The 27,669-nt window shown below is 39.2% G+C and overlaps 1 protein-coding gene and 1 long non-coding RNA gene across 2 annotated transcripts in view; one reads left to right on the top strand and one right to left on the bottom strand.

Moving 5' to 3' along the window:
* LRATD1 (LRAT domain containing 1) overlaps window positions 1-27,669 on the top strand; it is a 912,369-nt gene that overhangs the window by 672,123 nt on the left and 212,577 nt on the right. The window lies entirely within an intron of this gene.
* Window positions 13,010-27,669, bottom strand: part of LOC126933861 (uncharacterized) — a 46,790-nt gene continuing 32,130 nt past the window's right edge. Inside the window, exon 3 of the long non-coding RNA XR_007718750.1 lies at window positions 13,010-13,103. This is a non-coding gene — a long non-coding RNA (uncharacterized LOC126933861). The remainder of the gene's footprint in view (window positions 13,104-27,669) is intronic.

Below are 27,669 nucleotides of genomic sequence, written 5' to 3'. Positions count from 1 at the left end.
ATTATTGCTAATGTGGAACTTTTTCTCCATTCACAATGAGAGTACTTCTTCAACATGTGAAACCTTTTTCTCTATTCACAAGTTCAAATATTTATCAAACAACTCACAATTGAATTAATGAAATATAAGTTATAAGAAGTGAGTATTCTCTAATTTCAGATTACCTTGAAAAGGTTTATGCAATTGCAAAAGTACAAATGTAGCATCAACAGTTACACAGAAGAAAGGAGAATAAGAGGAAAATCAGTCTCACTACAGTGAAAGGGAAATATTTTTGAAATTTGTTTCTAGAGTCAATATGTCCCTTAGTAATTTTTGCTGCGAACACCCAATCCAAGGTCAGATCAAGGTCACTAGAAATAAGTTTGGTCCTGTCTTTACTGTCCCTCTTCCTAATGACAGCAACTCATATGCACAGTCTTCAAAGTGAACACCTGTCCCTCCCTCTCTCCCTCTGCAAGTACACTACACATGTGCAGACCCCCTACCACAGCATGAAGTACCCTGCCCATACGCAAGGCCACATGTAATTTTCAAAGTTGGGATTGACAGTAAAATGTACAGTAGGAATAGGACAGGTCATTGAAAATGAAAATACAAGAGGAAGCCAACTGTCTAAATGTAATCAAGATAAATGTCTTTCCAAACTGAGGATGCAAATCAAATTACACTTTCTTCCCCCCACTCATTGCTGGAACCTCATCTCATTAGCAGGAAGTTGAATAATTCTCCCCAGATATTAATACTTGTCCCCTATTCCTTTAATTATTCAAGTACCACAATGTTATACTTAACCCAGAGGGCTAAAGTATTCTTTCAACGTCAAGCATGGAATAAACTAGACTCCAGCCAGTCTGCAATGTGATAGATCCCAATGGTCACACAGTATCTTTATGGAAATTTACCCTACACAATCTCGCCACTGTAATAATGATATGTCTGCTTGTTGAATTCCACTTTCAATTATAGTATTTCTGTCGTTAAAGAAAAAAAATACAAAATAAATAAGGAGTCAGTCACCTCCTAAGCAGCCCTTGGTAAAAGATCTGCCTACACTAAAAAGAGAATATTTTGCTTTCCCTGTCTTCTGAAAAGATAGTTCTTAATCAAAATGTTACTCTTTACTTACTGTTTTGTGCTATATTCTAATCCCCACTCATTTTTATCCATCTGTCATATCTCTGCACAATAGAAAGAAAACTAATAGTAATCAATGCATCTCTTTAGGGCTGGGCATTTAACTTAGAAGAACTCATTTAGCCTGCCCCAACATTAATACCATGAGGTGACTTTATGGGTAACAGTGACTCATTCAGGTTTTTTGTTTTTGTTCTAAGACAGGGTCTCACTCTGTTGCCCAGCCTGGAGTGGAGTAGCATAACTCTAGCTCAGTGAGGCCTCAAACTCCTGGGCTCAAGTGATCTTCCCACCTCAGCCTCCAATGCAGCTGGGACTATAGGCATGTGCTACCATAACAAGCTAAGTTTTTTTTTTTTCTTGTTTTTGAATTTTTTGTAGAGACAGAGTATCATTATGTTGCTCAGGCTGATCTCAAACTCCTGGGCTCAAGCAGTCCTCCCACCTCAGCCTCTCGAAGTGCTGGGAGTACAGATGTGAGCCACCAAACTCAGTCTACTCATTCACTTTGACTAACCTTCTCCAAAACTCCAGCCCTGCAGGTTGTAGGCAGGATGTGAACTGAGTTGTACTTGACTCTAAGGCCCATGTCCTGTCTATTACTCCAAATTATGTAATTATCCCCAGCTGATAAGCAAAGAAACTAAAGCTCAAAGACATTCAGTAACAGGCCCAGACCACGGTCTCACAGCTGAGAAGACTCAGAGCTGAGTCAAACCCAGATCCTATGCCTCCAAGTGCCGGAAATGTCTTTTGCAGCAGCTCTCCCCTTTCTAAGTGTAAGAATGAATCACATCGCATTAGTGGCTGTGTCTGGCTCTAAGATGTTTCCTTTTCTTCTTCAGTATCAGAATGGAGAGAGGCGATGCAAGTGAAGGCCATCAGTCACTTGGAAAAACTCTGAATAGAGCCCATTAGCCATAAGAACAAGATGGTTTGGGACACCTTTCGGAGATTCTCTTCCAGGAATCTTTTCAGTACAATTATAACCTTGTCCCTGTTATCAAAGGACTGTCAGCAGCACTTCAGGAACTCACCTGCTGCTAAAATGTCCCATAGGCCAATAGAAAATCTTTCTCAATCAGGAACAGAAAGTCAGAGGCTCTTCCTGATTGTCAGGGACCCATCTCCCTGTCTCGCTGACCTTTCTGAGGCAGAGATAAAGAATATAAGCAGCTCGCTCCTGAGGTCTTTTCCTTCACTGCCACTGAGGATATTTAATATTTTTACTTTTAGGTACACAAACAAAGATGGAAAACAAAACCTCCCTTATTTTTTGAGTAATTCCTTTAGAGAAGACTTAGAGAAACTTGAAAACCTTCAACCAAAAAACAAGTAATAGAATCTGCCATTATGAGACATTATGCTGTTTTATACGAATTATTGCATTTCAGCCTTAGAGAAAATGACAGATGAGATCCTGAGCTTAAGCACGTGTACATGGTTTAAAGGGCTTACCTTAACACGGACAGCTGCTCGGGGGCAGGGATGTTCTTTCTACAGCACAAATCTCCATCCCATAGAAACCTTTTTTTGCCTGAAACATAGGCAAGAATGGTGATAAGTGCTTGGACAGAGAGGTACAAGTCTTCCCATTCACTGCTAAGGAAGCACAATCCTCAGCACCCACCCAACTTAGCCGTCCCCCTCCCACTTTCCAAAACCATGGCGGACATGGGGCCTGTGAATTGTGAGGCAGAAGAACAGGGCCCTAGTACTGGTGCCCTAGTCAGCCCACAGAAAGCTGGTGATTCGAGACAAGTGACTCACCCTCTCTGAGCCTCAAATCACACACACCTAAAGGAGAACTTTGGTCATCTGCAAAAGTACTCTAGCTCTAATGCTCCTTGAATTAATAATCCCCAAATATGAATGTTTATAATCCTATAGATTGACATAAAACATTAAATTATCTGATTCAATAATTAATAAATGGAGGTACAATTGCATGATGTTTTAATTTCTCATAACTTTCGACTAAATTCACAGAGGATTAGAGAAATATCAAACTCAATTTACAGATTTTTAAACCACAAATTGTTCCTGCTTTTGAAAGGGCAGAAGTAAACAATAACATTAACATAATATTTTAACGTTTATAAAATCCACATATGTCACTAAGTCTTCACAAGTCTTGGAAGCAGACATTGATGTTCCCAGATCACTAAGACCCAGTGAGGATAAACGAGTTTTCCCAGACAGACAGGGTTAGTAATTGGCAGAGCCAGGACAGAAATCCTTGTCTCAATTCCAAGTCTCATGTTTTTGCCACTAGCACACCTTTCCCTGAGATTAACAGTCAACAAAATCTATTTTTTACCTTACAATGAATTAAAATTCAGTAGTTATCCTCAAAGGTATCACTAGACTTATTTAATGCAACCATTTGGAATGTGACAAAATTTCTGAATAAAACGTGGGTTACTTATTTATTAAAGTTGCAGTTTTTCATTTTCTAAGAGCAAAGGTGAGCAAAGACGAAATATTTCCACATTTTGCCACTGAAAGGAAATCATTTTTAAAACCAGCGATTCAGTAAGATCCCATTCGCAGGTTTGACTCAGTTCTGAGCTGTCAAAACACGTGTTGCTACCCAGAGCTAAAACTGTTTCTAATGTACCTTTCAAATATTGCGACCAAACCAACAGAGTTTTCAAGTTCCTTTGTTGTTTAAATGAAGCAGAGCTATTATTTCCTGACAAATAAAAATGCATTAAAACGCCATAAATATACTTGTTCCCCGACTGAGGGAAAGAGAGTTAGCCCGTGGGGAGGTTTGAAAAATGGGCACTGTTTCCTACAACACAGGGAAGTCTAAGCTAAGGTTTTAGAAGCTGTTCAGCTGCTCTCTGCGGGGAGCTGAGAGGTGACAGAGGCCTTGTGTGGCCAGGATGTACACACAGAACGCAGACACTCCCTCAGGCCCTGAGTGCCCTAAAAATCTGGAGGGACACCAGAGAAGATGGAGTAAACTGAAACCTGGAGTTCTGGGAGGGGTAAAGACAGAAACAGATGAAGTCAGGCCTTCTCCATCCTATGCTGGAGGTTCGGATCCTCATCCTGTGAGTCTGAGCCTGCTGATGTTGAAGCCAGAGGGCGCACACACTGCAAAGTCACCAAAGCAAAGGGAGTAGACTGGTCAACTGGGTCTCCTGCTGAAGCTAGGGAAAGAGAAGCAGGAAATATTGGACTGCCAGGCTGGGCCTTTAGTGGTCACTGACTGCAAAGCTCCATTATCCCCGCTGCAACCATAGCCACAACTATATCTGAGCATCAGGACAACCAGCTTCTAACCCCAAGTACTGACAGTAAGCTCTATGAGGTTCAGCGTCTCCTTTTGAGGGCCTCAGATGCCTTAGGTTTATAAGGGAGAGGTGAACACACCTGCCACATCTTCCTTTTTGAATGCTTGTGCAGCTACCCTAGAAACAAACTCTTAAAAATGTTTGGAAACATGCAGGTAGCGCAATACCATAAATTTTGAAGCTTAAACATAAAAATACAACCTGTAGTGCAAGTATGAAGGCAAAGTTTTTAATATGGGGAAAATCATCTAAATAAAGACACTGAAAGAAACAGAAACCTTGAAATCAGTGATTATTCGGCTTCCACTTGGGGACAAGGTTTTGAAACGCTGGGCTACAGACCTCATTGTTATCAATTCAGAGCATAAGGAGCTTTCACCAATGTGCCCCTTTAAGTTCAGCAGGCTCAAAAGCCCCCGTGAAATGTTCTTTAAAAATTCAACAGACTGTGAGTAGGTCCCTGGGGGAGGATTAACCAGTTCTCCCTTAAAAAAAAAAAAAAAAAAAAATCAGACATGCGCATTTATAATAGTCTGAAATCTAGCCCTCATCTCACAGAGCCATTTTAAAATTTCCCTGGGACAATGGCCAGGAAAACTTTCTTTCTTTTCTTTTTTTTTTTTTTAAACCGTTGTCTTTTTTAAAAATTTTCTTAATTGTATTCTCACCGATTATGCCGTTATATATATTACATATATGTGACATATGATATCTGATACAGGTAATATACATGTTATATTATATATATGAGAGAAACTGAAAGATTGGTTTGCTGTATGGAGATAGGAATATATTTATGGAGGAAGAGGCCCACAACCACAAAGGTGTCTAGGGCTCATAAAAGTTGTAATGTAGCCCTGTCCCCTTTCTCTAGCCTTTCCCCTGGTTATTTCCTGCCCACTATTTAAGGCTTCGTTGAGGGGGCAACTTCTACAATAAAGCTTCTGTGAAACAGGAGACAAAAAGCAAGAGAAACTTAAAAGCTAGAATTCAGAATTATTGCAGGAACACCAGGCTCGCATTGGAATAACTTGGTCCATGCCATGGGGAGAGAACGGAAGCTTCTGTCCTTGCAAGGCCTTTAGGAGAGAGAAATGCAAAATGAACAAAGCTGCATATGTAGGCAGGAGTCAAAGACAAATTACTTTACAAACATAATGAGGAATGAAGGAAATCCATAGAATCTCATTTACTCCCCCTGGCTATGGAGAACACTTCTTTGCCAATCAATTCTCATTATTGATTAGCTAATAAGAAGCTGCATTCACAGCTGCAGGCAACAGCCAGTTCACGCTCACTAGGAAACAGCTTTCTCGAGGGAATAAAGGAGCCGGTGAGGAGACTGGGATGTGAGAACTTCCTTCCATCGCCAGAGCCACTGAGGAAGGAAACACTCCCTGTTGTGCTATGAAAATACTTTTGACTTGTTAAGAACTTACACTTGTCCGTTTGCAACTCATTCATACTAAGGAAATATTTCTGGAAGTGAAAAACCAACATAATTATATGTTCAGAACAGATTGGTTAGTTTTGTATTCAAATTTCATCCTTTCGTTTTTCTCTTTTACTGGAAATGAAAAAAAAAAACGAAGAAATATTCATATATATGTATATATGTGCATAAAATTAAAATCTGATACCTATCTACCAGAGTATTCCTGGAATTCTTTAATAATTAAATAAGATTCTCTTATAATTATCACTTTTTTTTTTTTTAACTTCAGAAGCTTAGAAACAGCTCCTACTAACTCTCTAAGCACTCTCCTATGTATTGTGCTGTTAATTTAATGAAGAAATTAAATCTTTCTTAGTATATTTAGGAATAAAGTTCCCAAGTTTTGGATAATCTCATGAGTTCCAGCTAAGTAGAATGTAGGTATAAATGGTTTCACAATATTTATGACAATATTTGAGTTAAGCGTTCAAAGGGTTCAAATGGCAATGTGTTGCCACTCATAATCTTGGTAAATGGCTAGTGTCTGTTGAACAAAAGGAAAACTAATAGTGAGAAAATCTAAATAATGTAACCACAATTAAATAGTTAGAAATATTTTTAACAGCAAAGTTTCAATGATGAGATAATTGGGCACTTTTTCACTCCAGCTGATAAAAATCAAAGAAAATGTTATAATGTCACTACGATTTTCTATGGTTATAAACTTAGGTATTTATCTAACGTCTCCTAGTCTCTTTTCTCATGTTGAAAAGAAGGCTAATAACTACTCATTTACACAGTCATCACTATTTCAGCAAATATTCATTGAGTTTCTGCTACCTTCAGGACTCGTTTTATATACTAAATGTGGATGAGCACCTGGAATATATTGGATATTATTATTTTTGTGGGATAAAGGAAGTAAGCATAGTCTTTTGTAGGCTACATTCACTCTTGAAGTTTTTCCTCCTACCTAAAGTCAAGAAGCTTTATAAAGTTCTTCCCAACAAAACAGCACTGGAAGGTGGGCCCTTTGCAGCAACCACCGCACATCCACATAGGAAGACAGCGAGAGACCTCCAGCCATTTCCTGTATTTGTATCAATGTGAAGAAGGGTGATAAAATCAACCCACCTGAGCAATAAACATGAGAGGAAAACTCTAAAGCTTGAAACTTTGCAGTTGAAGAGACAAAATATTTTACAGTGTATATTAATATCATGAGCAGCACAAAGGAGGCTTATTAGGACACAAGGTCCTAATAAGAAATAGCCAACCACAAGGTCCAAATGACAACAGAAGAAAATCAAAACCAGAACAGAAAAAGACTCACCAATTAAACCCAACTAAAGGTTTCGCTAAAATCCTAATTTGGAGGATTTAACGGTATAAATTAGAGGTACTCTTTTGCATTGAAGGGATGTCCAGTGTTTGTGGTGTGTAATATACTGAGTAGAATTTATTTCAAAGCCTGATTTCTGTCTACACTATGTTTTAGTTGACCTTAGAGCATTTAGTTAAAAGAATCACGGACAGACTAAAAAAGAGAGACAATAGGGTCATCAACTCTCTATTGCCTAAAATGAGTTCACCAGTAAGAAATGTCTCTTACAAAATCAGAGAAGAACAAGGCCAACCCCTGCTCTGTTTGGAACATCCCTAAAAATAAATGTCATGAGCTTAAACACTGCATATTGAAAAAGAAAATTTGCAAGCATGCACCTCTCTGTTGGTGCTTTTTACATGTGACTCATTGAGGAATGCATTATCTTCAAACTGTTCTGCTTTTTAAATTTTTAATATATCTGCAACTCTTTTATATTTCAGAGGTGATTCGTCCACCCAAAATCCAACTGTGATTACTGCAGCCTACAAATGTATTCGGTAATTGTTTTGCTTCTTATAATTTCTTTTTATAAAACCAGGTTCTAAAATCCTCTTACTTCCCATCATCAAATTGGTTGTTTGTTTTAGAAAACATTTTGATATTTATAGCTTGAATTCTGCTGAAATTATACTACACCAAGTTAGAGTTTAATTCATTTCTTTAAAGGTTGCTACTAGTTTAAACTTCATTATGTTTCAGAGGTAATTTGTCCACCAGATTTGTTTTAGACCCATTGTTTTTAAATCATAGGTGCATTTTTAAAAATCAAGGTTTTATGTCATTTCAAAAAATTGGGTCATGTTACATTTACTTTTGTACACAGTTCAGTTTGATCCTCATTGCTGTTTATAAAAGGACTACTATTCAATAGAGCTCTCAAATCAATGCAACTCTCTTCAGGGAAGAGGTATTTATGCTCTATCTTTTGCATCCAGTTACAAAGTAGAGCTACAGATTGCTACAGTAATCATAACACTACAGAACAATTACATTGATCGTGCAGTAGATATGATTGGGCAGGTTTATTTTGTTGTTTTTGTTTTGTTTTTGAGACAGTCTCACTCTGTCACCCAGGCTGGACTGCAGTGAAACCATCACAGCTCACTGCAGCCTCGACCACCAGGACCAGGTGATCCTCCCACTTCAGCTTCCCAGGTAGCTGGCACTACAGGTACACTGTACCATACCTGGCTAATTTTCTGTAGAGAAGAGGTTTTTCCATGTTTCCCAGGCTGGTCTCAAACTCCTGAGCTCAAGCAATCTGCCCACCTCAGCCTCCCAAAGTGCTGGGATTACAGGTGTGAGCCACCACACCTGGCCTAATTGGGCAGTTTTCATTTCAAACTGAAAGTTACAATTTTCACTAAGCACTAATAAATACTAAAAAAGTAATCATTCCCCAAACCAAAACTGTTGTAACTAAAATAGCATATTTTTAATTATTAATTCCCCTGACTCTGCCAAACAAGGAAGGATCATGCTTGAGAAAAAAGAAAAGAAGAAGAAAAAAAGCCCTGTGATTTGATGAGCTGAGTACTACCCGACCCAAACGCAGTTTTGCCTCTCTGCTGTGTGTCCTGGTGTAAGGAAAGAATGCCTCTGGGCCTCATGCATATCCTCATACGTATCCTCATAAGCCTGGCCCAGATGATGTTTCAGGTTCCTTTCTAACGACTTTTTACAACTATTAGTTTACTCTTAAATAAAGAGCAGAATTGGGTTCATGTCAGACCCCTGCTTTAGATCTGCTGAGGAGGAAGTTTCTTAGTCACATAAGCATCCATAGCTAGGTGTATTATTGCCACATTTGGTATTGTGACTTAATAATGTAATGAAAATTTAGAATATATTAGGTTTAGTAACTAAAATGCATCAGCCTATTATGTCAAGACTGTCTCTGAAACTGCTAGGATTCCCAGGAACTGTTTGATGGTATACCCTTACTTGAATGTGGAATTATTCCTGATTGGCTTACAAAATAGCTCCCCACCGTTCAGAGACCAGGGAGCTCTATTAATGTAGTTTTGGGAATATGGAAGGACCTACCTGCGAAGGTCTTCACTCTGACCACAGTACCTTCACTCTGACCTCCATCAGCAAGTTGCTAAAAGCTGCAAGGAAAACTGTGTTCTCCTACTTCCCAAGGCACCTTTGATCATTTATAATCTCCCCTAGGGCAGTTTATTCCATGCAGCTTATCTTTGTTCCAAGTGTTTTTCATTTGAAAATTGCAAACAGGTGGCTAAACTAACATTGCAAGTCTTTAGGGTCACTTGCCCACACCCTAAAGATCTCCGCCATTACTCCTGGTTATTGCTGCTGACTGATGCTTCCCTTATCTTCAGCCTGCTCTTCTGAGTGATTTTTCTGAAATCCTACCTCTTGACTAGACTCACTTACCCATTGGCAAGTCTGGGCTCCCCAAATCCTCCCTTTACAGCCTGTGCAATTTGTAAGCAGTCACTCTCCTTTTATCCTCTTTGCCCAAAGCTTCATGTAACAGATTAAATTCCTGTAATCGCTTTTCCTGTGTCATTCCTCTAATCCTTTTACCATTCTACTTTGCCTTTGTGGTGTTTATTTCTACCATTTTCAAGTTACTTTACTTTGTATGGCAAATAGCAAGAGATACAATGTTCAAATAAGGCAGAGACCTGAATAGGAATTTCCGAGACTCTGTGATAAGGTCAGAGTTCCCAGAAAGATGCTGTGTGGCCTTGGACTAGTCAGATAGGAGATACCTTCCAGGATTCACTTAAAACCTCCCTGTGTCTTTGAAGAAGCACAGAACAGATTTCTCATTCATGGAAGAGTTTCACGTAGCAAGTGGTAGATGCAAATGCTTAGAAACAAATCTTAGGCACTTATTCCAGTCATAATTATTTATCTTTAATAGTTAATGTTTTAATAAATGACCTTACAGATTTCTCCATATCAGAGTTGACTTATTTATTGATCCTGATTATTAATGTGTATTTTGGTATCAGCATGTCACTTCCTTGAGGGATCAAAGCCAAAGAACCCCAATAAATGTAGGCTCATTCTCACAACCTTGCTGAAGTCCATCAAACTAAGGCAGGGAAGTAAAAATGTGGAAAACCATCCTGGAAAAATTAGTCTGCTTCATTTGTCTAAAAACAGGAGGAAAAAGGTGCTAAAGAAAAATGAGAGAGAAAGAAAACCATATTGTCATATTGGCCATTCAAGGTTGTTTACCAGAGCCTTCATACCTGCCTCTAACCACTGCCTCCCTCAAGCCCTCCATTTTCCAGGGATAGGGCAAATGAGATCATATATTTGAAGTGCTTGGTCTCCTTGTAGGGAAGGGCTCATATAAATCCTTAGTGTTGTCACTTTCTATTCTCCCCATGCCTTTGACCTTAGCTCACTGAAAGTGATTTATAACTGGTTATAAGGGCTCCTGAGAACAACTCCATCCACCTCACGGGGAAAGAGGCCCTAGACAGGGAGCACCTGGCAAGTCACACTCCCTTGACCACGGGACTCCCACTCCACTGCTTGAATAAACATAATTATCAAGACAATAGCAGCTGTGACTTGTCTTCTGGTGGCAAGAGGTAAGTTATTGTCTGCCAAGGTGGGAGCTAAATCAGAATGCAGGCTTCCCTCCCCACCTGCCCACGTTTGCTCCAGAAAGGGGAATAAGGGGGAGTGACTTGTGCTGCTTTGGAATCCTATCCTATAAGACAGCTCCACAGAAAAATGTTGTTGCCATTGTTTTCATTCTCTAGGTTCAGGGAGGCAAGAAGGGAAAACAGATGCAGAAACTTCCTTCGAGAAGGCTGAGAAAATAAGTAACAAGCAGTCAAATTTTAAAAAAAAAAAACAGTTATATTAATCCCCTGCTTTATTTTGTGTAACATCATTTTGTTCTGAAGCATCCAACCCAAAAAGCTCCATCTTCTTTACACCCACAGCCAGTTACAATTCTCTATCAGCTGTGTCTCCTAAATATTCTTTAATTCGCTCCTTTATTTCCACTGCTGTTGCCTTTACTAGGAGCCCAGTATCCTGATTTTAAGACCTCTTCAGAAAACTTCAGGCTAGGCATGATGGCTCATGCCTATAAACCCAGCACTTTCAGAGGCTGAGGTAGGAGGATCACTTGAGGTCAGGAGTTCAAGAGCAGACTCCAGCCAACATGGTAAAACCTCATCTCTACTAAAAAAGAAAAAAAAAAAGCATATATATATATGTGTGTGTGTGTATACATATATGTATATATACACACGTGTGTGTGTGTGTGTGTGTATATATATATATATATCAGAGTTTGGAGACCTGTAGTCCCAACTACTTGGGAGGCTGAGGCAAGAGAATCTCTTGAGGGTGGGAGGTGGAGGTTGCAGTAAGCCAAGATCACACCATGCACTCCAGCCTGGGTTACACAGTAAGATTCTAGCTCCAAAATAAATAAATAAATAAATAAAAAGGATCAGCCTAAAGCAAAGATCCTAACATTGGTACCAGCATATAATGCAGGGACAGCTATGAAGAGGACATGAAAACCAGAGAGCATTCTGCTGTCACAGACACAGGAGTATGGGGATGGGAGCTCTAGCCCGAGAATGAGGAAGGAGGTGTTTAGTGTTATCACTAACCAGACACCTCCCTAAAGTGTTTCCATGGCTCCAGCTATCTGTTCAGCATGAGGCACTTCAGCACTCACAATCTCATCTCCAAATATTTTTTCAGTCTCACCTTTTATTCCCCCTCCCACTGCAGTCATCCTATAGTCTAAATTAAAATATAAAGCAGAGACTTCAAGCCTTTGCTGCTCCATGTCATAACCATTCCCAGGAATACTATTTGACCCTTATGCAATTGGCAAATCCCATTTGTTCTTCACAATTTAAAGGACAGCTCCCTCTTTTGAGATCTTATTTCTCTTTATAGGCACCTGCCTCTGTACATCAACAAATGGTTTTTCATCTAACTATTACGTTCTTACATGACAATATTTTAACTATTTCTTTATGTTTTTGTTTTTCCCACTACACTGAGTTTTTCCTCCAGGAAAACCCTGGGTTTTAATAATCATTTTATTTCTAGCATACAGCACTATGACTGAAATATGTTTTTATAACACATATGTTACTGAATTCAAATTAAACTGTATAGGTGGAGGGGGTTATAAAGTGGAGGTGAGAATGAGAGGAAAAATAAGCAAAAGCAATTTAGGAATTAGAGATTTTTTACTCATTATCCTAAAATGTGAGTTTATGTTTCATAATAAGAAGGAGAAGGTAGATGTGATATGGTTGATGGGATAGGATGGAACGAAATGGGATGGAATGGGATGAGTACATCCTTTTCATTATACCTCATCAAAAATAATGCTATACTGTATTTATGTGTATCACTTACTATATATCACTCATTGTTTTAAGGGTTCAATAAACATTAAGTACTTTAAATCTCATAACAGCGCAATAAAGTAGGTACAATGGTTTGGACTCTTTTACATTCTTTTGACAACTTTTATGTTCTCAATTACTAAAAATCCACCAGAGCTTAATTTGTGGGGATTATATCTATAAATATTTTATACATTAGAAATTAAAAACTGTAGAATATAAAAGAATTCATATGTATTAATTTTAAATAATACACATCTTAACATAAATGACATATTTTATTTTTGAAAAATTATTTTTCAAAATAAAAAAATTGCTGAGAGAAGTAGCATTGCTTTACATTTTTCAAATCTTTAATGTCTAGTTACTAGAATTCAGCTAAATTTCCATTTCTGCTTCTGCATTCAATCTGTTGTGATGTGTCATTTTGGTTGAAGTATATGAAGAAAATCTGGCCTCACCTAGGAATGTGGTTAGAAAGAGAAGTTTTTAATAGGCTTCTCACATAATGGTTAATATATATTTTTTATATACCAAAACTGACAAGTTGTAGTTTCTTAAAGGTTAGTAGTTGTGTGGAATCTGAACCTATATCAATAATCGTTTTCTGCTCTGTTACGTTAAAGTCCTTTGATCTACCTTATAGTTAGAGTAGAACTATTACTCATGTTCGATTTTGAACACAGTGTGTTGGTAATTTGAAAAGTATGGGCTCATTAAATTATAAAGATCTTTCAAGTGTTGAAACACAGTATCAAATATAGCATTCCCTCAAATCATAGCCATTAATATCACCACCAATCTCATCGGATATATCCTTAAGTATTGGGAAGCTGCCAAGCTCACAGATGAGTTTTCCAAAACTCTGACTTTCACTTCAAAGCTTGACTTTTATCACTGGCAACAAATATTACCAATTTTTTAGGTAATCAGCTCACTTTGTTCACTTTTGAGACTATACCTGCCAAATACCAAAGTACAGATGAGCTTTGTTCCATCTGTTCATTGTTCTTTTGTATAAAAGTAATATTAATGAAAGAAAAATGGCTAGTTTCACTCACAACTGAAACAATCACAAGTGCTTTTGTAGAGAAAACAATTGTGCTCTACTGTGCAGCAGAAATGCTTTATAAGGACTTCTCATTTGTTAGACAGAATTTTTGTAAAGTGTGCTTAGAGGTTGAGATCTAATAATATTAATAATATTTACTCTTTTATCAAAAACATTCTTACATTAAACTTTTTTTTCCTGCAAGTGTGTGACGGTGAAGAATGAAACAACTACTAGTACAGTCTAGTGCCACCACCCTTTTGCAAAATCAGTGCAAATGTAAACACAGTGAAAAAGGCAAAAAGTGTCTGTGTTGACTCCTAGATCCATTGAAAGAATTTCAGGGACCCCCAATAGTCTACATGTGATTGAACTTCTAACTTAACATATTTTGGGGATAAGGAATTAAAGTTCATGAGTTTTCATTCACTATCACACAGCTTGTAAATGGTGGACACAGAATTCAAACTCAGGCATCCAAGCTCTATAGGATCTGTGGTACGTCCTGTTGTTTCACCATGTCATGTTTTCTTTATTCTTTGGATGATTTGGAGCATTTTCAGAAGCAATAATCAAATATGTGATGTTCTTATCGGCTATCTTTAGAACCTAACCCCCAGTGAGATGAAACTCTATCATAAATATGTATTCAACAAATGACAGAGAGAACAGTTCTGTAGGCAGATGCCCAGACATGCTAATTTCTTCAGGAGAAAGCCATAAAACAGAAAGGAGCATGGAGATTGTTGGGAGCTTAGAAGAGGCATGAATGGTTTAACTCTGCTGATGACATAATCAGGAACCTGCCCAGTTAGAGGCTTGATCTCCAACCTGGGAATCTTAGGTCAACAGACTCTATCCAGGCTGAACTATTCTGACCCCAGGGTACGTTACTACAAAGAGGATCACAGTGGACAACTTGCTGTATCAGGTATATCAGGGACCAGTCATCAGAGGAGAGTTTCTTGTCTTCCATGACCAATTCTACCTGCCTGTTGTATTCACCTTCCTCATTCTTATTTGTCTTCCTCTCTCGACTTCCCAAAGTCTGTGCTCCTCTGGCCTCTCACTCCTACCATCATGCGCTCCTTCTCTACACTGCATCATTCTTAGCATCTTATCAACTTGATCTAGTTTCACCCATCTTACACAACGACAAAACGCAAAAGCTTCCCTGAAGCCACATCGTCATCCAGGTCCTGCCCATTTCTCAGCCCGTTTCAGAGTCTAGCATCTTGAAAGAGTTATGTACACATTTGACATCTACCTCCCCACCTCCTCACCTTTCTGTCACTGCACAAACACTCCTCCCCAGCAGAATGCATGGAAATGACTCTTTCCAGGGTCTCAGTCACCTAGTGTTGCCAAACCTGCACTAATTTTACTCAACGTCCCCGGTGCATTGAAACTTTTTGAAACACTCTCTTCTCCAGGCTTCTGTGATCCCAATCTCTATTGTCCCCTCTTACTCCAATTATCAAATGCATCTCCCCCGCATGTGCCAGTGTTTCTCAGCACTCAAGCTTTGCCTACATTATTAGGGGATCTCATCTATTTACATGACTTTCAGTACTGTCTGTGCTAATCATTTCAAAAGCTTCATCTATCCCTGACCCCTTCTCAGAATTCAATCTTGTTTACCCAACTATTTCCTGGATGGTTCCATGTCTTTGTCTCATTGGCATCTCAAACTTAACATATCTGATAATGAATTCTTAATTTCACCTCTGAAAACTTTTGAAAACTTTCTTCACCATATGTCCCCACAATCTCAATAAATTGTGCCACCATTCACCCAGCTGTTCAAGTGAAAAATATGGGAGTCATTAAGTTACTTAACCCTCTGCATCACTCCCAAAACTAAATGTATTATCAAGGACTCATGGTTGTATTTCTAAGGAAATGAGAACATGTGTATCCATGTGTGCGTGGCCAGGGGACAGGGGGGATTTGAATTCCACCTACACTTCTTCATCTCCACTACCCCACCACCCTTGGTCAGGCCATTGTTTCTACCCACTGTCACCTGTTCTATTACATTACATCTCTAACTGGTCTTGCTGCTCTCAGTTTTGCATTTTTTTGATCTCTTGTCATATAGCCACCGGTGATTCCATAAGCATATACATTGGATTAATATCACTCCGCTACTTAAAAGTCCTCAATTACTTTCCATTTTAGCATTATATTGAGTCATGTTACCCATTATCACAGAGGCAACAATTATTTAACTTCTTTCCAATTTCAAGAACACACCGAGACATTTTGTTTTGGGGCCTTGGTCACACTTGTCCCATCTGCCTGGAAGCCTCTTCATTTAACTCAAAGCTTCTTTCTACCCCTCAGGCCTCAGCTAAAATGTAGCCTACCCAGTGAAGCCTAATACTTTATTCTTCATCATGGAAACACATTCATATCTATTTTGTATCTTGTAATAATTTATTTGTTAGTTATTTTGTTTATTTTTGTTTCCTCCAGTATCCTTAACTCTATTAAGTCAGGAACTAATACTCTGTTTGGTATGCTTCTTTATAACTGAGGCCTTTCACAGGGCTTGGCTCAATAAGCATGCATTAAGCCAGTCAATAATATTCTATCCTATCTCAAGATGTCTATATTATTGTGTGAAATTTAGAGAAAACTTTCCTCTTAAAAAATTGTATACTATACATGATGGTCTAAAATAGAATCAGGGAGCCTGGTGCGGTGGCTCACGCCAGTAATCCCAGCACTGTGAGAGGCTCAGGTTGCAGATCACCTGAGATCAGGAGCTCGAGACCAGCCTGGCCAACATGGTAAACCCTTTCTCTACTAAAATCTACTAAAAATACAAAAAAATAGCTGAGTGTGGTAGTGCATGCCTGTAGTCCCAGACACTCGGGAGGTTGAGGCACAAGAATTACTTGAGCCCAGATGTTGGGGGTTGCAGTAAGCTAAGATTGTACCACTGCACTCCAGCCTGGGTGACAGAACCAAACTCCATCTAAAATAATTAATTAATTAATTAGTTAATTAAAATAAAATAGAATCAGGATTCTAAACCCAACCATTGTTAAAATTATGGTTGGGTTTCAAAGAGCTACATGTTGACTTTTGGATTTCAAATATTCATTGTTACTCTGATAGGTGAATTTAAATTTGTTTTAGTATGTGTCACACTCCTAGGTACTTTTCTAAATACTTTGTATATTTTAATTTATCTTTTCACCCAATAGCCTCATGGAATAGTGAAGGAAATAAAAATATTCTCCCCAAAATATTGAGGATTGCTAATGACACTGAAAACTCAGGGAAACACGCTGCCTCCACTTCTACTTGCCTGATCACAGGACATAAATCCTTCCTTACTGAAAACAGCACTTGTATATTGTCCCAGAGAAGGCACCAGCAGGCACCAATAGGATCTGGAAACAGATTGTACCATCTTTCCACATTCTCCCACCTTTTAAAAGACTGGAACTGCTCTCTCTCTCTCTCTCATTTGCCTTGCCAGTAAGTAGGATTTCTGGCTCTTTGTGAAAACACTGTTTAAGCAAACCCTCTAAGCTACCACCTTGACAGAGAAATACTTTTGAGTAGAGGCCTTTCCCACACAATTGGTATATTATACATTAATATATTTCTGCTTGTTTTTCTTCCGTTAATCTGACTTTTGGTTTCAAGAGAGTATCTCAACTGAGAACCTAGAAAGGAAAAAAATATATATTTTCTCTTCTACAATAGGTATGTATTTTATCCCTATCATACAGATGAGAAAATTTAGGCACACAGGGTTTTTTTTTTTTTTTTAAGGAAGCTGATTAAAATGACATAACTAGGAATCCCAAGAGGACCCACACATCCTCGGAAAAAAAGCATACTGCTCCCGCAGGACCCAGGAGACACTCCAAATACGGTGTTGGTATCCACAGCGGAGAGACCCATAGATGGTTCACATCACAGGACTCTGTGCAGACAATCCTCAGTACCAGCTTGGAGCCAGCAGATTTGCTGGGTGGCTAGACCAAGAAGAAAGATAACAATCACTGCAGATTGGCTCACAGGAAGCCACATCCTCCGGAAAAGGGGGAGAGTACTACATCAAGGGAACACCCCATAGATCGAAAGAATCTGAACAACAACCTTCAGCCCTAGACCTTCCCTCTGACAGAGCCTACCCAAATGAGAAGGAACCAGAAAATCAACTCTGGTAATATCACAAAACAAGGCTCTTTAATACCCCCAAACAAATCACACTAGTTCACAGCAATAGATCCAAACCAAGAAGAAATCCCTGATTTATTTGAAAAACAATTCAGGAGGTTAGTTATTAAGCTAATCAGGGAGGCATCAGAGAAAGGTAAAGCCCAGTGCAAGGAAATCCTAAAAGGCTATTCAAGAAGCAATGAGAGAAATATTCAAGGAAATATATAGCATAAAGGAAAAATAATCAAAGCTTCAGGAAATATTGGACACACTTACAGAAGTGCAAAATGCTCTGGAAAGTCTCAGCAATAGAGTTGAACAAGTAGAAGAAAGAAATTCAAAGCTCAAAGACAAGGTCTTCAAATTAACTCAATCCAACAGAGACAAAGGAAAAAGAATAAGAAAATATGAACAAAGTCTCTAAGAAGTCTGGGATTATGTTAAATGACCAAACCTAAGAATAACTGGTGTTCCTGAGAAGGAAGAGAAATCTAAAAGTTTGAAAAACATATTTTGGGGAATAATCGAGGAAAATTTCCTTGGCCTTGCTAGAGACATAGACATCCAAATACAAGAAGCACAAAGAACACCTGGGAAATTCATCACAAAAAGATCATCACCTAGGCACATTATCATCAGGTTATCCAAAGTTAAGACGAAGGAAAGAATCTTAAGAGCTGTGAGGCAAAAGCACCAGGTAACCTATAAAAGAAAACCTATCAGATTAACAGGGGATTTCTCAACAGAAACCCTACAAGCTAGAAGGAATTGGGGCCCTATCTTTAGCCTCCTTAAACAAGACAATTATCAGCCAAGAATTTTGTGTCCAGTGAAACTAAGCATCATATATGAAGGAAAGATACAGTTGTTTTCAGACAAACAAATGAGAGAGTTTGCCACTACCAAGCCACCACTACAAGAAATGCTAAAAGGACCTCTAAATCTTGAAACAAATCCTGGAAGCACATCAAAATAGAACCTCTTTAAAGCATAAATCACACAGGACCTATAAAACAAAAATACAAGTTATAAAGCACAAAAAAAATCAAGGTACACAGGCAACAAATAGTACAATGAATGCAATGATACCTCATATCTCAATACTAACATTGAATGTAAATGGCCTAAATGCTCCACTTAAAAGGTACAGAACTGCAGAGAGGATAAGAACTCACTAACCAACTACCTGCTGCCTTTGGAAGACTCACCTAACACATAAGGACTCATGTAAACTTAAAGTAAAGCAGTGGAAAAAAGCAGTTCATGCAAATGGACACCAAAAGCGAGCAGGGGTAGCTCTTCTTCCATATGATAAAACAAACTTTAAAGTAACAGCAGTTAAAAGAGACAAAGAGGGACATTATGTAATGGTAAAAGGCCTTGTCCAATGGGAAAATATCACAATCCTAAACATATGTGAACCTAACACTGGAGCTTCCAAATTTATAAAACAATTACTAATAGACCTAAGAAATGAGATAGACAGTAACACAATCATAGTGGGGGACTTTAACACTCCGCTGACAGCACTAGACAGGTCATCAAGACAGAAAGTCAACAAAGAAACAATGGATTTAACCAAACCTTGGAACAAATGGATTTAACAGATATATTCAGAACATTCCATCTAACACCAAAGAATACATATTCTATTCAACAGCACATGGAACTTTCTCCAAAATAGACCATATGATAGGCCGTCAAATGAACCTCAATAAATTTGAGAAAAATTGAAACTATATCAGCACTCTCTCAGACCACAATGGAATAAAACTGGAAATGAACTCCAAAAAGAACCTTCAGTACCATGGAAATTAAATAACCTGCCCCTGAATGAGCACTTTTACACTGCTGGTGGGAATGTAAACTAGTACAGCCACTATGGAATACAGCATAGCGATTCCTTAAAGAGCTAAAAGTAGTACTACCATTTGATCCAGCAATCCCACTACTGGGTATCCACTCAGAGGAAAAGAAGTCATTATACAAAAAAGATACTTGCAGATGCATGTTTAGAGCAGCACAATTCGCAATTGCAAAATCGTGGAACCAACACAAATGCCCATCAATCAATGAGTGGATAAAGAAACTGTGGTGTATACACCACAGTTTCTTTATATATATATACACGTGAGTGTGTGTGTATATATATACACACATACACATACACGATAGAATACTACTCAGCCATAAGAAGGTATGAATTAATGGCATTTGCAGTGACCTGGATGAGATTGGAGACTATTATTCTAAGTGAAGTAACTCAGGAATGGAAAACCAAACATCATATATTCTCACTGATAATGTGGGAGCTAAGCTAGGAGGGCACAAAAGCATAAGGATACAATGGACTTTGAGGACTTAGGGGAAAGGGTGGGAAGGGGATGAGGAATAAAAGACTACAAATATGGTGCAGTATATACTGCTCAGGTGATGGGTGCATCGAAATCTCACAAATCGCCACTAAAGAAATTACTCATGTAACCAAATACCACCTGTACAACAATAACTTATGAAAAATAAAAATAATAAGAATAAATAAAAAATAAATAAAATGACATAACTAGTATGTGGTAGATGCATGATTTGAACTCAGGGAAGTTGGCACAAGGGCCTATGTTCTTAAGCATTGCTCTCTGCTGCCTCCCATAGGGTACATTCCCTAGTTGCATTGAAAAGATGGATTAGGAATCAGAGACTTGGCTGAGTCTGATTCCAAGTTTTCTACTAACACATCTGTCAAGGAGGTGAGACTTTCTTCTCTTTGTGTTGGTTTGGTTTTACTCTCCAGCAAGTGTGGGAGATGCAGAGATAATGACAATATAGTCTAATAAGCAGTATAATCGAATTAAGAACCTAGGCCTGTGGGAATATGGAAAAAGCACGCAGCTAATTTACCTGGGGGCACTCCAGAAGTTTTCATTTAAAAAGTTAATTTTTGAGCTGCAAAAGAGGGTGGAGGTGATAAGGAAAAACAAGAAAGATGATAGTTAACACTTACTGAGTGCTATCTGTGTACAAGGAACTGTTTTATTATCTTTTAATTATCAATTATTTAAATGATCACAGAAACTCTGTAAGCTATGTATTAGTTCGTTCTCACACTTCTATAAATAACTACTTGAGACTGGGTAATGTATAAAGAAAAGAGATTTAATGGACTCACAGTTCCACAGGCTATATAGGACACATGGCTGGCGAGGCCTCAGGAAACTTACAATCATGGCAGAAGGGGAAGGGGAAGCAAGCACATATTCACATGGTGGCAGGAGAGAAAGGGAGTGAAGTGTGAAGTGCTACATATTTTTAAACAACCAGATCTCATGAGAACTCACTCACTATCATAAGAACAGCAAGAGGGAAATCCACCCCCATGATCCAATCGCCTTCCACTGGGTCTCCTCCCCAACATTGGGAGTTACAATTTGACATGAGATTTGGGTGGGGACACAGAGCCAAACTATATGAAGCTAGATATTTTCATTATTCCAATATTTTTAAAAAGGAGAAATTCAGCTACATGATGTATGATAATTTTCTGAAAGCCACACAGCAAAGGCCTAGGTGGTGTTCAAACCTTAACTACTACATATATAGAAAGCCTTCAGGTATGAGTCAGTGTTTTGGGGGTAGAAAACTGAGAAAGGGAATTCTAATCAAAAAATAACCACATAGAAAGGCATAGCGATGAGGAAAATCTTGAAGTGTCTGAAAAACTGAGAAGTTTATAATCTTTGAGGTTTATTCTTCACAAAATGTACCATCAGGAGATGGGGCTTAAGAGGAAAATTGGAATATGATGGTGAAAACCTTGGGTGTCAGGTTACAGAGTTTAGATGAAATGGAAGTTTATATGGATTGGATCTGTGTCCCTGACCAAATCTCATGTCAAATTATAATCCCCAGAGCTGAAGGTGGGGCCTTGTGGGAGGTGATTTGATCATGGGGGCAAATTTCCCTCTTGGCACTGTCTTCGTGTTAGTGAGTGAGTTTTTGTGAGATCTGGTTGTTTAAAAGTGTGCGGCACCTCCTCCCTCTCTCTCGCGCTCCTGCTCTGGCCATGTGAGATGATCCTGCTTCCCCTTTGTCTTCTGCCATGATTGTTGGTTTCCTGAGGTTTCCCCAGAAGCCAAGCAGATGCCAGCATTACGTTTCCTGTATATACTATGTAACCATGAGCCAATTAAACCACTTTTCTTCACAGATTACCCAGTCTCAGGTGTTTCTTTATAGCAATACGGGGATGGACTAATATAGTAGGCAACTGGGGTATTTTTCAATCATATAGTGGTGGGGAAAGGGGTTGTTATCAGACTTCCATTTTAGGAGCATGGCTTAGGCAGCAGTGTCGATGAGGTACTGGAGTAGTGAGTAGCCTGAGAAAGCAACACAAGTGAATTATAGCCCTTTCTACACTCTACCTGGACTTCTGGAAGGCTAAGACCACACTCCACTTCTCTCTCTAGCTCTTACAGCAAGAGATGTGTGAGCCTTGAAAAGAGATCTAATGAGTAGAATTAAATGTTTAGAACTACTTCTCAAAGATAATTCTATTCCTTTTGGATAGATATAGATCTACTTTCCTCTTTGCATATGATTTTGGTATAGCATCTATGTTTTAATAAATTAGTATGTTGTAGTTCTTTTTCTCCAAGTTAATGGGTATCTGTTTCCAATATCCAATTTAAAATTATTTCTCCTTTTACCTCATTTAATGGAGTCACTGAAATAGAAAGATTTTAAGTTTATAAAGTTCTGTATAATTTGCCAGAATTTAAACATCAGAAAAATTTAAACTCAAGTTGGAGGGCTTTAGTTGGGTTCATCAACCTTTCAGAATTGTTGATCATAAAACCCTATTATTTGTAGTATTTACACATACTATAAAGACATTATGCTAGATAATTTATATAAAACATTTAATATAAAATTTTAATTGATGATAATCTCCAACTTTACAATAAAACCAAAGTTCAGGAATATAAAATCACTTGCCGGCTTGGCACAGTGGCTCACACCTATAATCCCAGCACTCTGGGAGGCCCAGGCAGGAGGATCTCTTGAGGTCAGGAGTTCGAGACCAGCCTGGCCAACATGGTGAAACCCCATCTCTACTCAAAATACCAAAATTAGCCAGGCGTGGTGGCACATGCCTGTCGTCCCAGCTACTTGGGAGGCTAAGGCAGGAGAATAGCTTGAACCCGGGAGGCAGAGGTTGCAGTGAGCCAAGATCGCTCCATTGCATTCCAGCCTAGGCAACAGAGTGAGACTCCATCTCAAAAAAAGGAAAAAATAAAAACTAAATAAGTAAAATCACTTTCCCAGTTTTGCCTACCAGTCAGCAGCAAAACCAAGAATCAAACTCAGATTGTTCCCAGCACAAACTGTGCATGCTTCCCCTTTCCTTCTGCCACCTCCCTCCAACCAAAACCAATGCCAGCACTTATGTCTTCACTTTTCCAAAATCACAATCAGTATCATGATTCACTTCAACTTCATTGTTTTTTAAAAATGCAGTTTCTTTGGAAAAACTTTCCTCCCACTCCAGGATTTATAATCCTGCTTTCAGGACCAACGCACATTTTTTCTTTTCTTAGCCAAGTTAATTACCAGCTTTGATTGGGAGCACCTGAAAGTTTCCAGCTCATCTCCGCTTAGCAGGAGCTGTAGTTGGAAGACCGAATCAAGTCAATACTCCAAGGTTTCAGAACTACTAATCCATTAGCCAAAGTCACTAAATGATGGAGAAATCAGCATATAGTACTTTTCTAAGTGCTTTGCATATTTTACAGTATTTTATTCACTTAGAATATATTTTGAGAAATATGGAGATAGTTTCATTGTCAATGTCAGTGAAATCTACCTTCCTCTTTCTGTTTCCATTGTTGTGGACTTACTTCAGGGCTTTGCCTCTTGCACAATCAATCCTGTATTGCCAATAAACATGTAGCATTTATCAATTATTAATTCACTTAGCATACACTACTGAGAGCCAGCTTCCTGTCAGACTTGTTCACATTTGTACTACCATTTTGCCTTCAAATCATTGTGAGAGATATTTCTTTCTCCCACCTCCATCATATAAGTAATATGGAAGCCAGAAAATAACTTACCGTATGACTCTACCCAGCAGAGACAGAGCCAGATTTGAAAACCAGCATTCTCCTAGTTTTTCTTTATACCTTAGAGCAGGAGAGCTCTGAGCTCCTGGCTGTGGGAGGAATCCATGCAGTGAAGAGCAAGGGGAAGAAGAGCGCCAGAAAATACTTTCCACTTGTAACCACAACCATAGCCAGCCATTTCTTTCTCTGCTGGCCCCTGTAGTTCCCCTAAGAGGCATCAGCTGTCAGAGGCTAGACGAGAAAGATCTCTGAAGGTGGGAAAGCTTGGCCTTGGAAGAAGAGTGAGATTTTTAAAAATGAAGAGAACAGCAGAAGGAAACTATGATTTGATGAAGTGTCGATAGAAGAGATGTGACATTATTGAGTGTTTACGATCTTCAGAGGCATTCTGCTAGGCATTTTCACTTGCATTATTTCATTAAATCTCACAAAACTACCAGATTATTAGTCCCACTTTAGATATGAGGAAACTGAAGTTAAGGGGGAGTAAATGTCTTGCCTCAAATCACACAGCTAGAAAGTGGTAAATGCAGAAGCAAAACCTGAATAACTGAGTGCCCACATTGAGTCAATTTCTGAAGACTTAGGAATGAAAGGCAAAACATACTAGGAAACTTTGGGTGGGGGTTGGGGACAGAAACATACTCTCATATAAGCAAAAACAGTTTAGCAGGAAAATAGAGAAGGGACTCCAACTCCAGCCTGGGAAGCCATGAAAAGACCTTTTTATTTTAAAATTTTAGATTCAAGAGGTACATGTGCGTGTTTGTTACATCGATACATTGCACGATGCGGAGGTTTGGGCTTCAACTGAACGCATATCTCAAATGGTGACCAAAATAGTTGATAGGTAGTTTTTCAACCCTTGCGTCCTTCCCTCCCCACTTTTGGAAAAGATCTTTGGATCCTTGAAGGAAGAGGTAGCTGAGGCTAGTTTAAAGCAACAAATGGGTGAAAGAGTCAAATCAGACACCCAGGAACGTTAGTTTGGCAGGTGTTTTAGAGTTTGGAATCTCCTGCTAAGAAGTGTGGGCGTGATTCTAAAGGCAGTGCGGTATCTATCGGTCTATCTATTCATCCATCTCATTGGTTCTGTCTCTCTGAAGAAGGTTAAGAGCTAAGCGGGTGTGTCCTCCATGTGTCCTGATTCCACCTGGAAGCTCCGGAGTAGAAGTTGCAGTGTGAATTACATCTACCTGGAGGTAAGTGTTTGTGTTTGGCTGAAGGCAATTGTCAAAGAAGGGTCAGCAGTGAGTTGTTGTCAGCATCTGGGAGACAGGTCAGCAGCTGGTAAAGATATCAGGATGAGCACCAAGAGCTTCCACTACAGCAGTGGCTTTCAAAGTGCATTATACTGGGGGCTGGGCACGGTGGCTCACGCATATAATCCCAGCACTTTGGGAGGCCGAGACACCTGAGGTCAGGAGTTCAAGATCAGCGTGGCTAATGTGGAGAAACCACCTCTATTGAAAAAAAAAAAAAAACGAAAAACAAAAGCTAGCTGGGCATGGTGGTGCGTACTTCCAATCCCAGCTACTTGGGAGACTGAGACAGGAGGACCGCTTGAACCCAGGAGGCAGAGGTTGCCGTGGGCTGAGATCATGCCACTGCATTCCAGCCTGCATGACAGAGTAAGTCTCTATCTAAAAAAAAAAGAAGAAAGAAAAAAAAAGTGCATTACACTGGGAATGTCTTAGAAATGCAATCCTTTGGGCTTCATCCAGGCATACTCAATCTGAAATTCTAGGAGATTAAGAGGAAAAAAAAGCTGAGGCTTAGACAGCTTTATTACTGCCAGAGGCCATCTAGCTAGTTAGTACTCAAAATTAAATTTAAATTTACCTGGACTGCAATCCTATGCTTTTTCCTCCATGCAAGTGTTTCTCAAAATGTAGCCACTTGACCAAAGGCAACTACATGACTTACAGCATTTCTAGGGCTTGGGCACCAGGAATCTGAACTTGTAGCAATTTCTCCAAGTCTTTGTGTTATGCCCAATCTATTTTTTGAGAACCACTCCTCAGTTCCACGTTGCTTCCCTAACTCTGACAACAAAAGTTGGAGCCTGCATAAATATGCTGCATTCCAGCCCAATGTCAGGAGTAGACAACACAGGAAAGACAGGAAGGGGCAGTGCTTGATCTGAAGAGCCAGACATAGGGTTTTATGAGTTGTTGAAGCCAAATGTATTGAATGGCTATTATGGGTTGTTTCGTGTGTCCGAAAATCTATGTTAAAGTTCTAATACCCAGTACCTCAGAGTATGACTTTCTGTGGGTTGCTGTAAGTGTTAAGTAGTTAAGATAAGGCCATAGATGAGGTCATACTGGAGTAAGGTGACTCTTAATTTAATATGGCTCGTGTCTATATTAGAAGAGGGAAGACAAAATGAAGACAAATACTCAAGGGGAGCCTCATATGATGATAGTGGCAGAGATTGGAGAGCAATCCAAGGACATCAAGGCTTGGCAGCCATCATGGGGAGCTAGAAAGAGAGGTGAGAAGAATTCTACCATGAGCATCAGAAGCAGCACAACCCCGTGGACATCTTATTTCAGATGTCACAGCCCTAGAACCATAGGATACTAAATTCTGTTGTTTTAAGTCACCGAACTTGTGATACTGGGTGTATAAAAATCCCAGGAAACATACAAGAGCTGATGAGTTAATGACGGAGAAATTTAGTGCTTCCTTTCCTTCTTGTCTGGAGCTTAAGCCATTCTTATTTCTCCATAAGGAAAGCCTGGGTTTGAAGTCTCTGGGACTGAATATATGCTATCAAACCCTAACAGTGGTTATCTTCACAGAACATTGATGAAAGCTCTTGGGCTCCCCCTCCTCCATGTCCATCATATGAATATGAATCTCTGCTAGGGATTGTCTGTCTCTCCCGTTGCCTTTACCGTGAGAAGAAGCGCCTAGGCACACCCTCGCTGCAATCACTCTGCAAGGGTGCTACAGACCACACCCAATTCCATCAAAACTAGCAATTTCCAGAATAGGATTACCAGTTTTCTGAGGGGAAATTTTAAAGAATTAAAACACACACACACACACACACACACACACACACACACACACACGCACATGACATTTTAAAAACCTTGCCTCTGTGGTCAGTATAATGGGACAAATCTCAAGGCGGGAAGCCCTTTGATGTGGAAATGTCTGTGATGCCTGATGGGACCCAACATTTGAAAATAAGGAATTGAAGCTAATACTGACTGCAGAAGATAAGGCAGAGCCAAATTTCCACTTCCATCACCTCAGAATAAATGTCAGTTTTTCTAAAGTCACATTTTGAGTGCAAATCGCAGGATGAGTCAGACCAAGTGTTCTTATTTAGATAATAGTGAAATCAGGCCTTCAAGAATTGTTAGTCAGCAAAACTAAATTTTGGTAAGGCCATGCTCTGGGAAAGGAAATGAAGAGATCTGAAACCAGATTTAGACCTTCCAGGGACCAAAACCAGCAAGGTATAGAAGAGAAAGATCCAAGCCTGGCTTCTCCTGCCTAATGTGAACAGGAGAGAGGCTGGAGCAGGTGGCAGGAAGCGGAAGACTCACTCACTTTGCAAAGCTCTGTGAGCTCCTTTCAACCACACAGACAGCATCAAAACACTACCTTACTGGATTTAGAATGGCTGAAACCCAGAACATTGACACTACC

The sequence above is a fragment of the Macaca thibetana genome, chromosome 13, assembly GCF_024542745.1.
Source record: "Macaca thibetana thibetana isolate TM-01 chromosome 13, ASM2454274v1, whole genome shotgun sequence".
Taxonomy (NCBI): domain Eukaryota; kingdom Metazoa; phylum Chordata; class Mammalia; order Primates; family Cercopithecidae; genus Macaca; species Macaca thibetana.
Note: the sequence above shows the minus strand (reverse complement) of the source record. Positions and strands in the feature narration are given on the sequence as shown.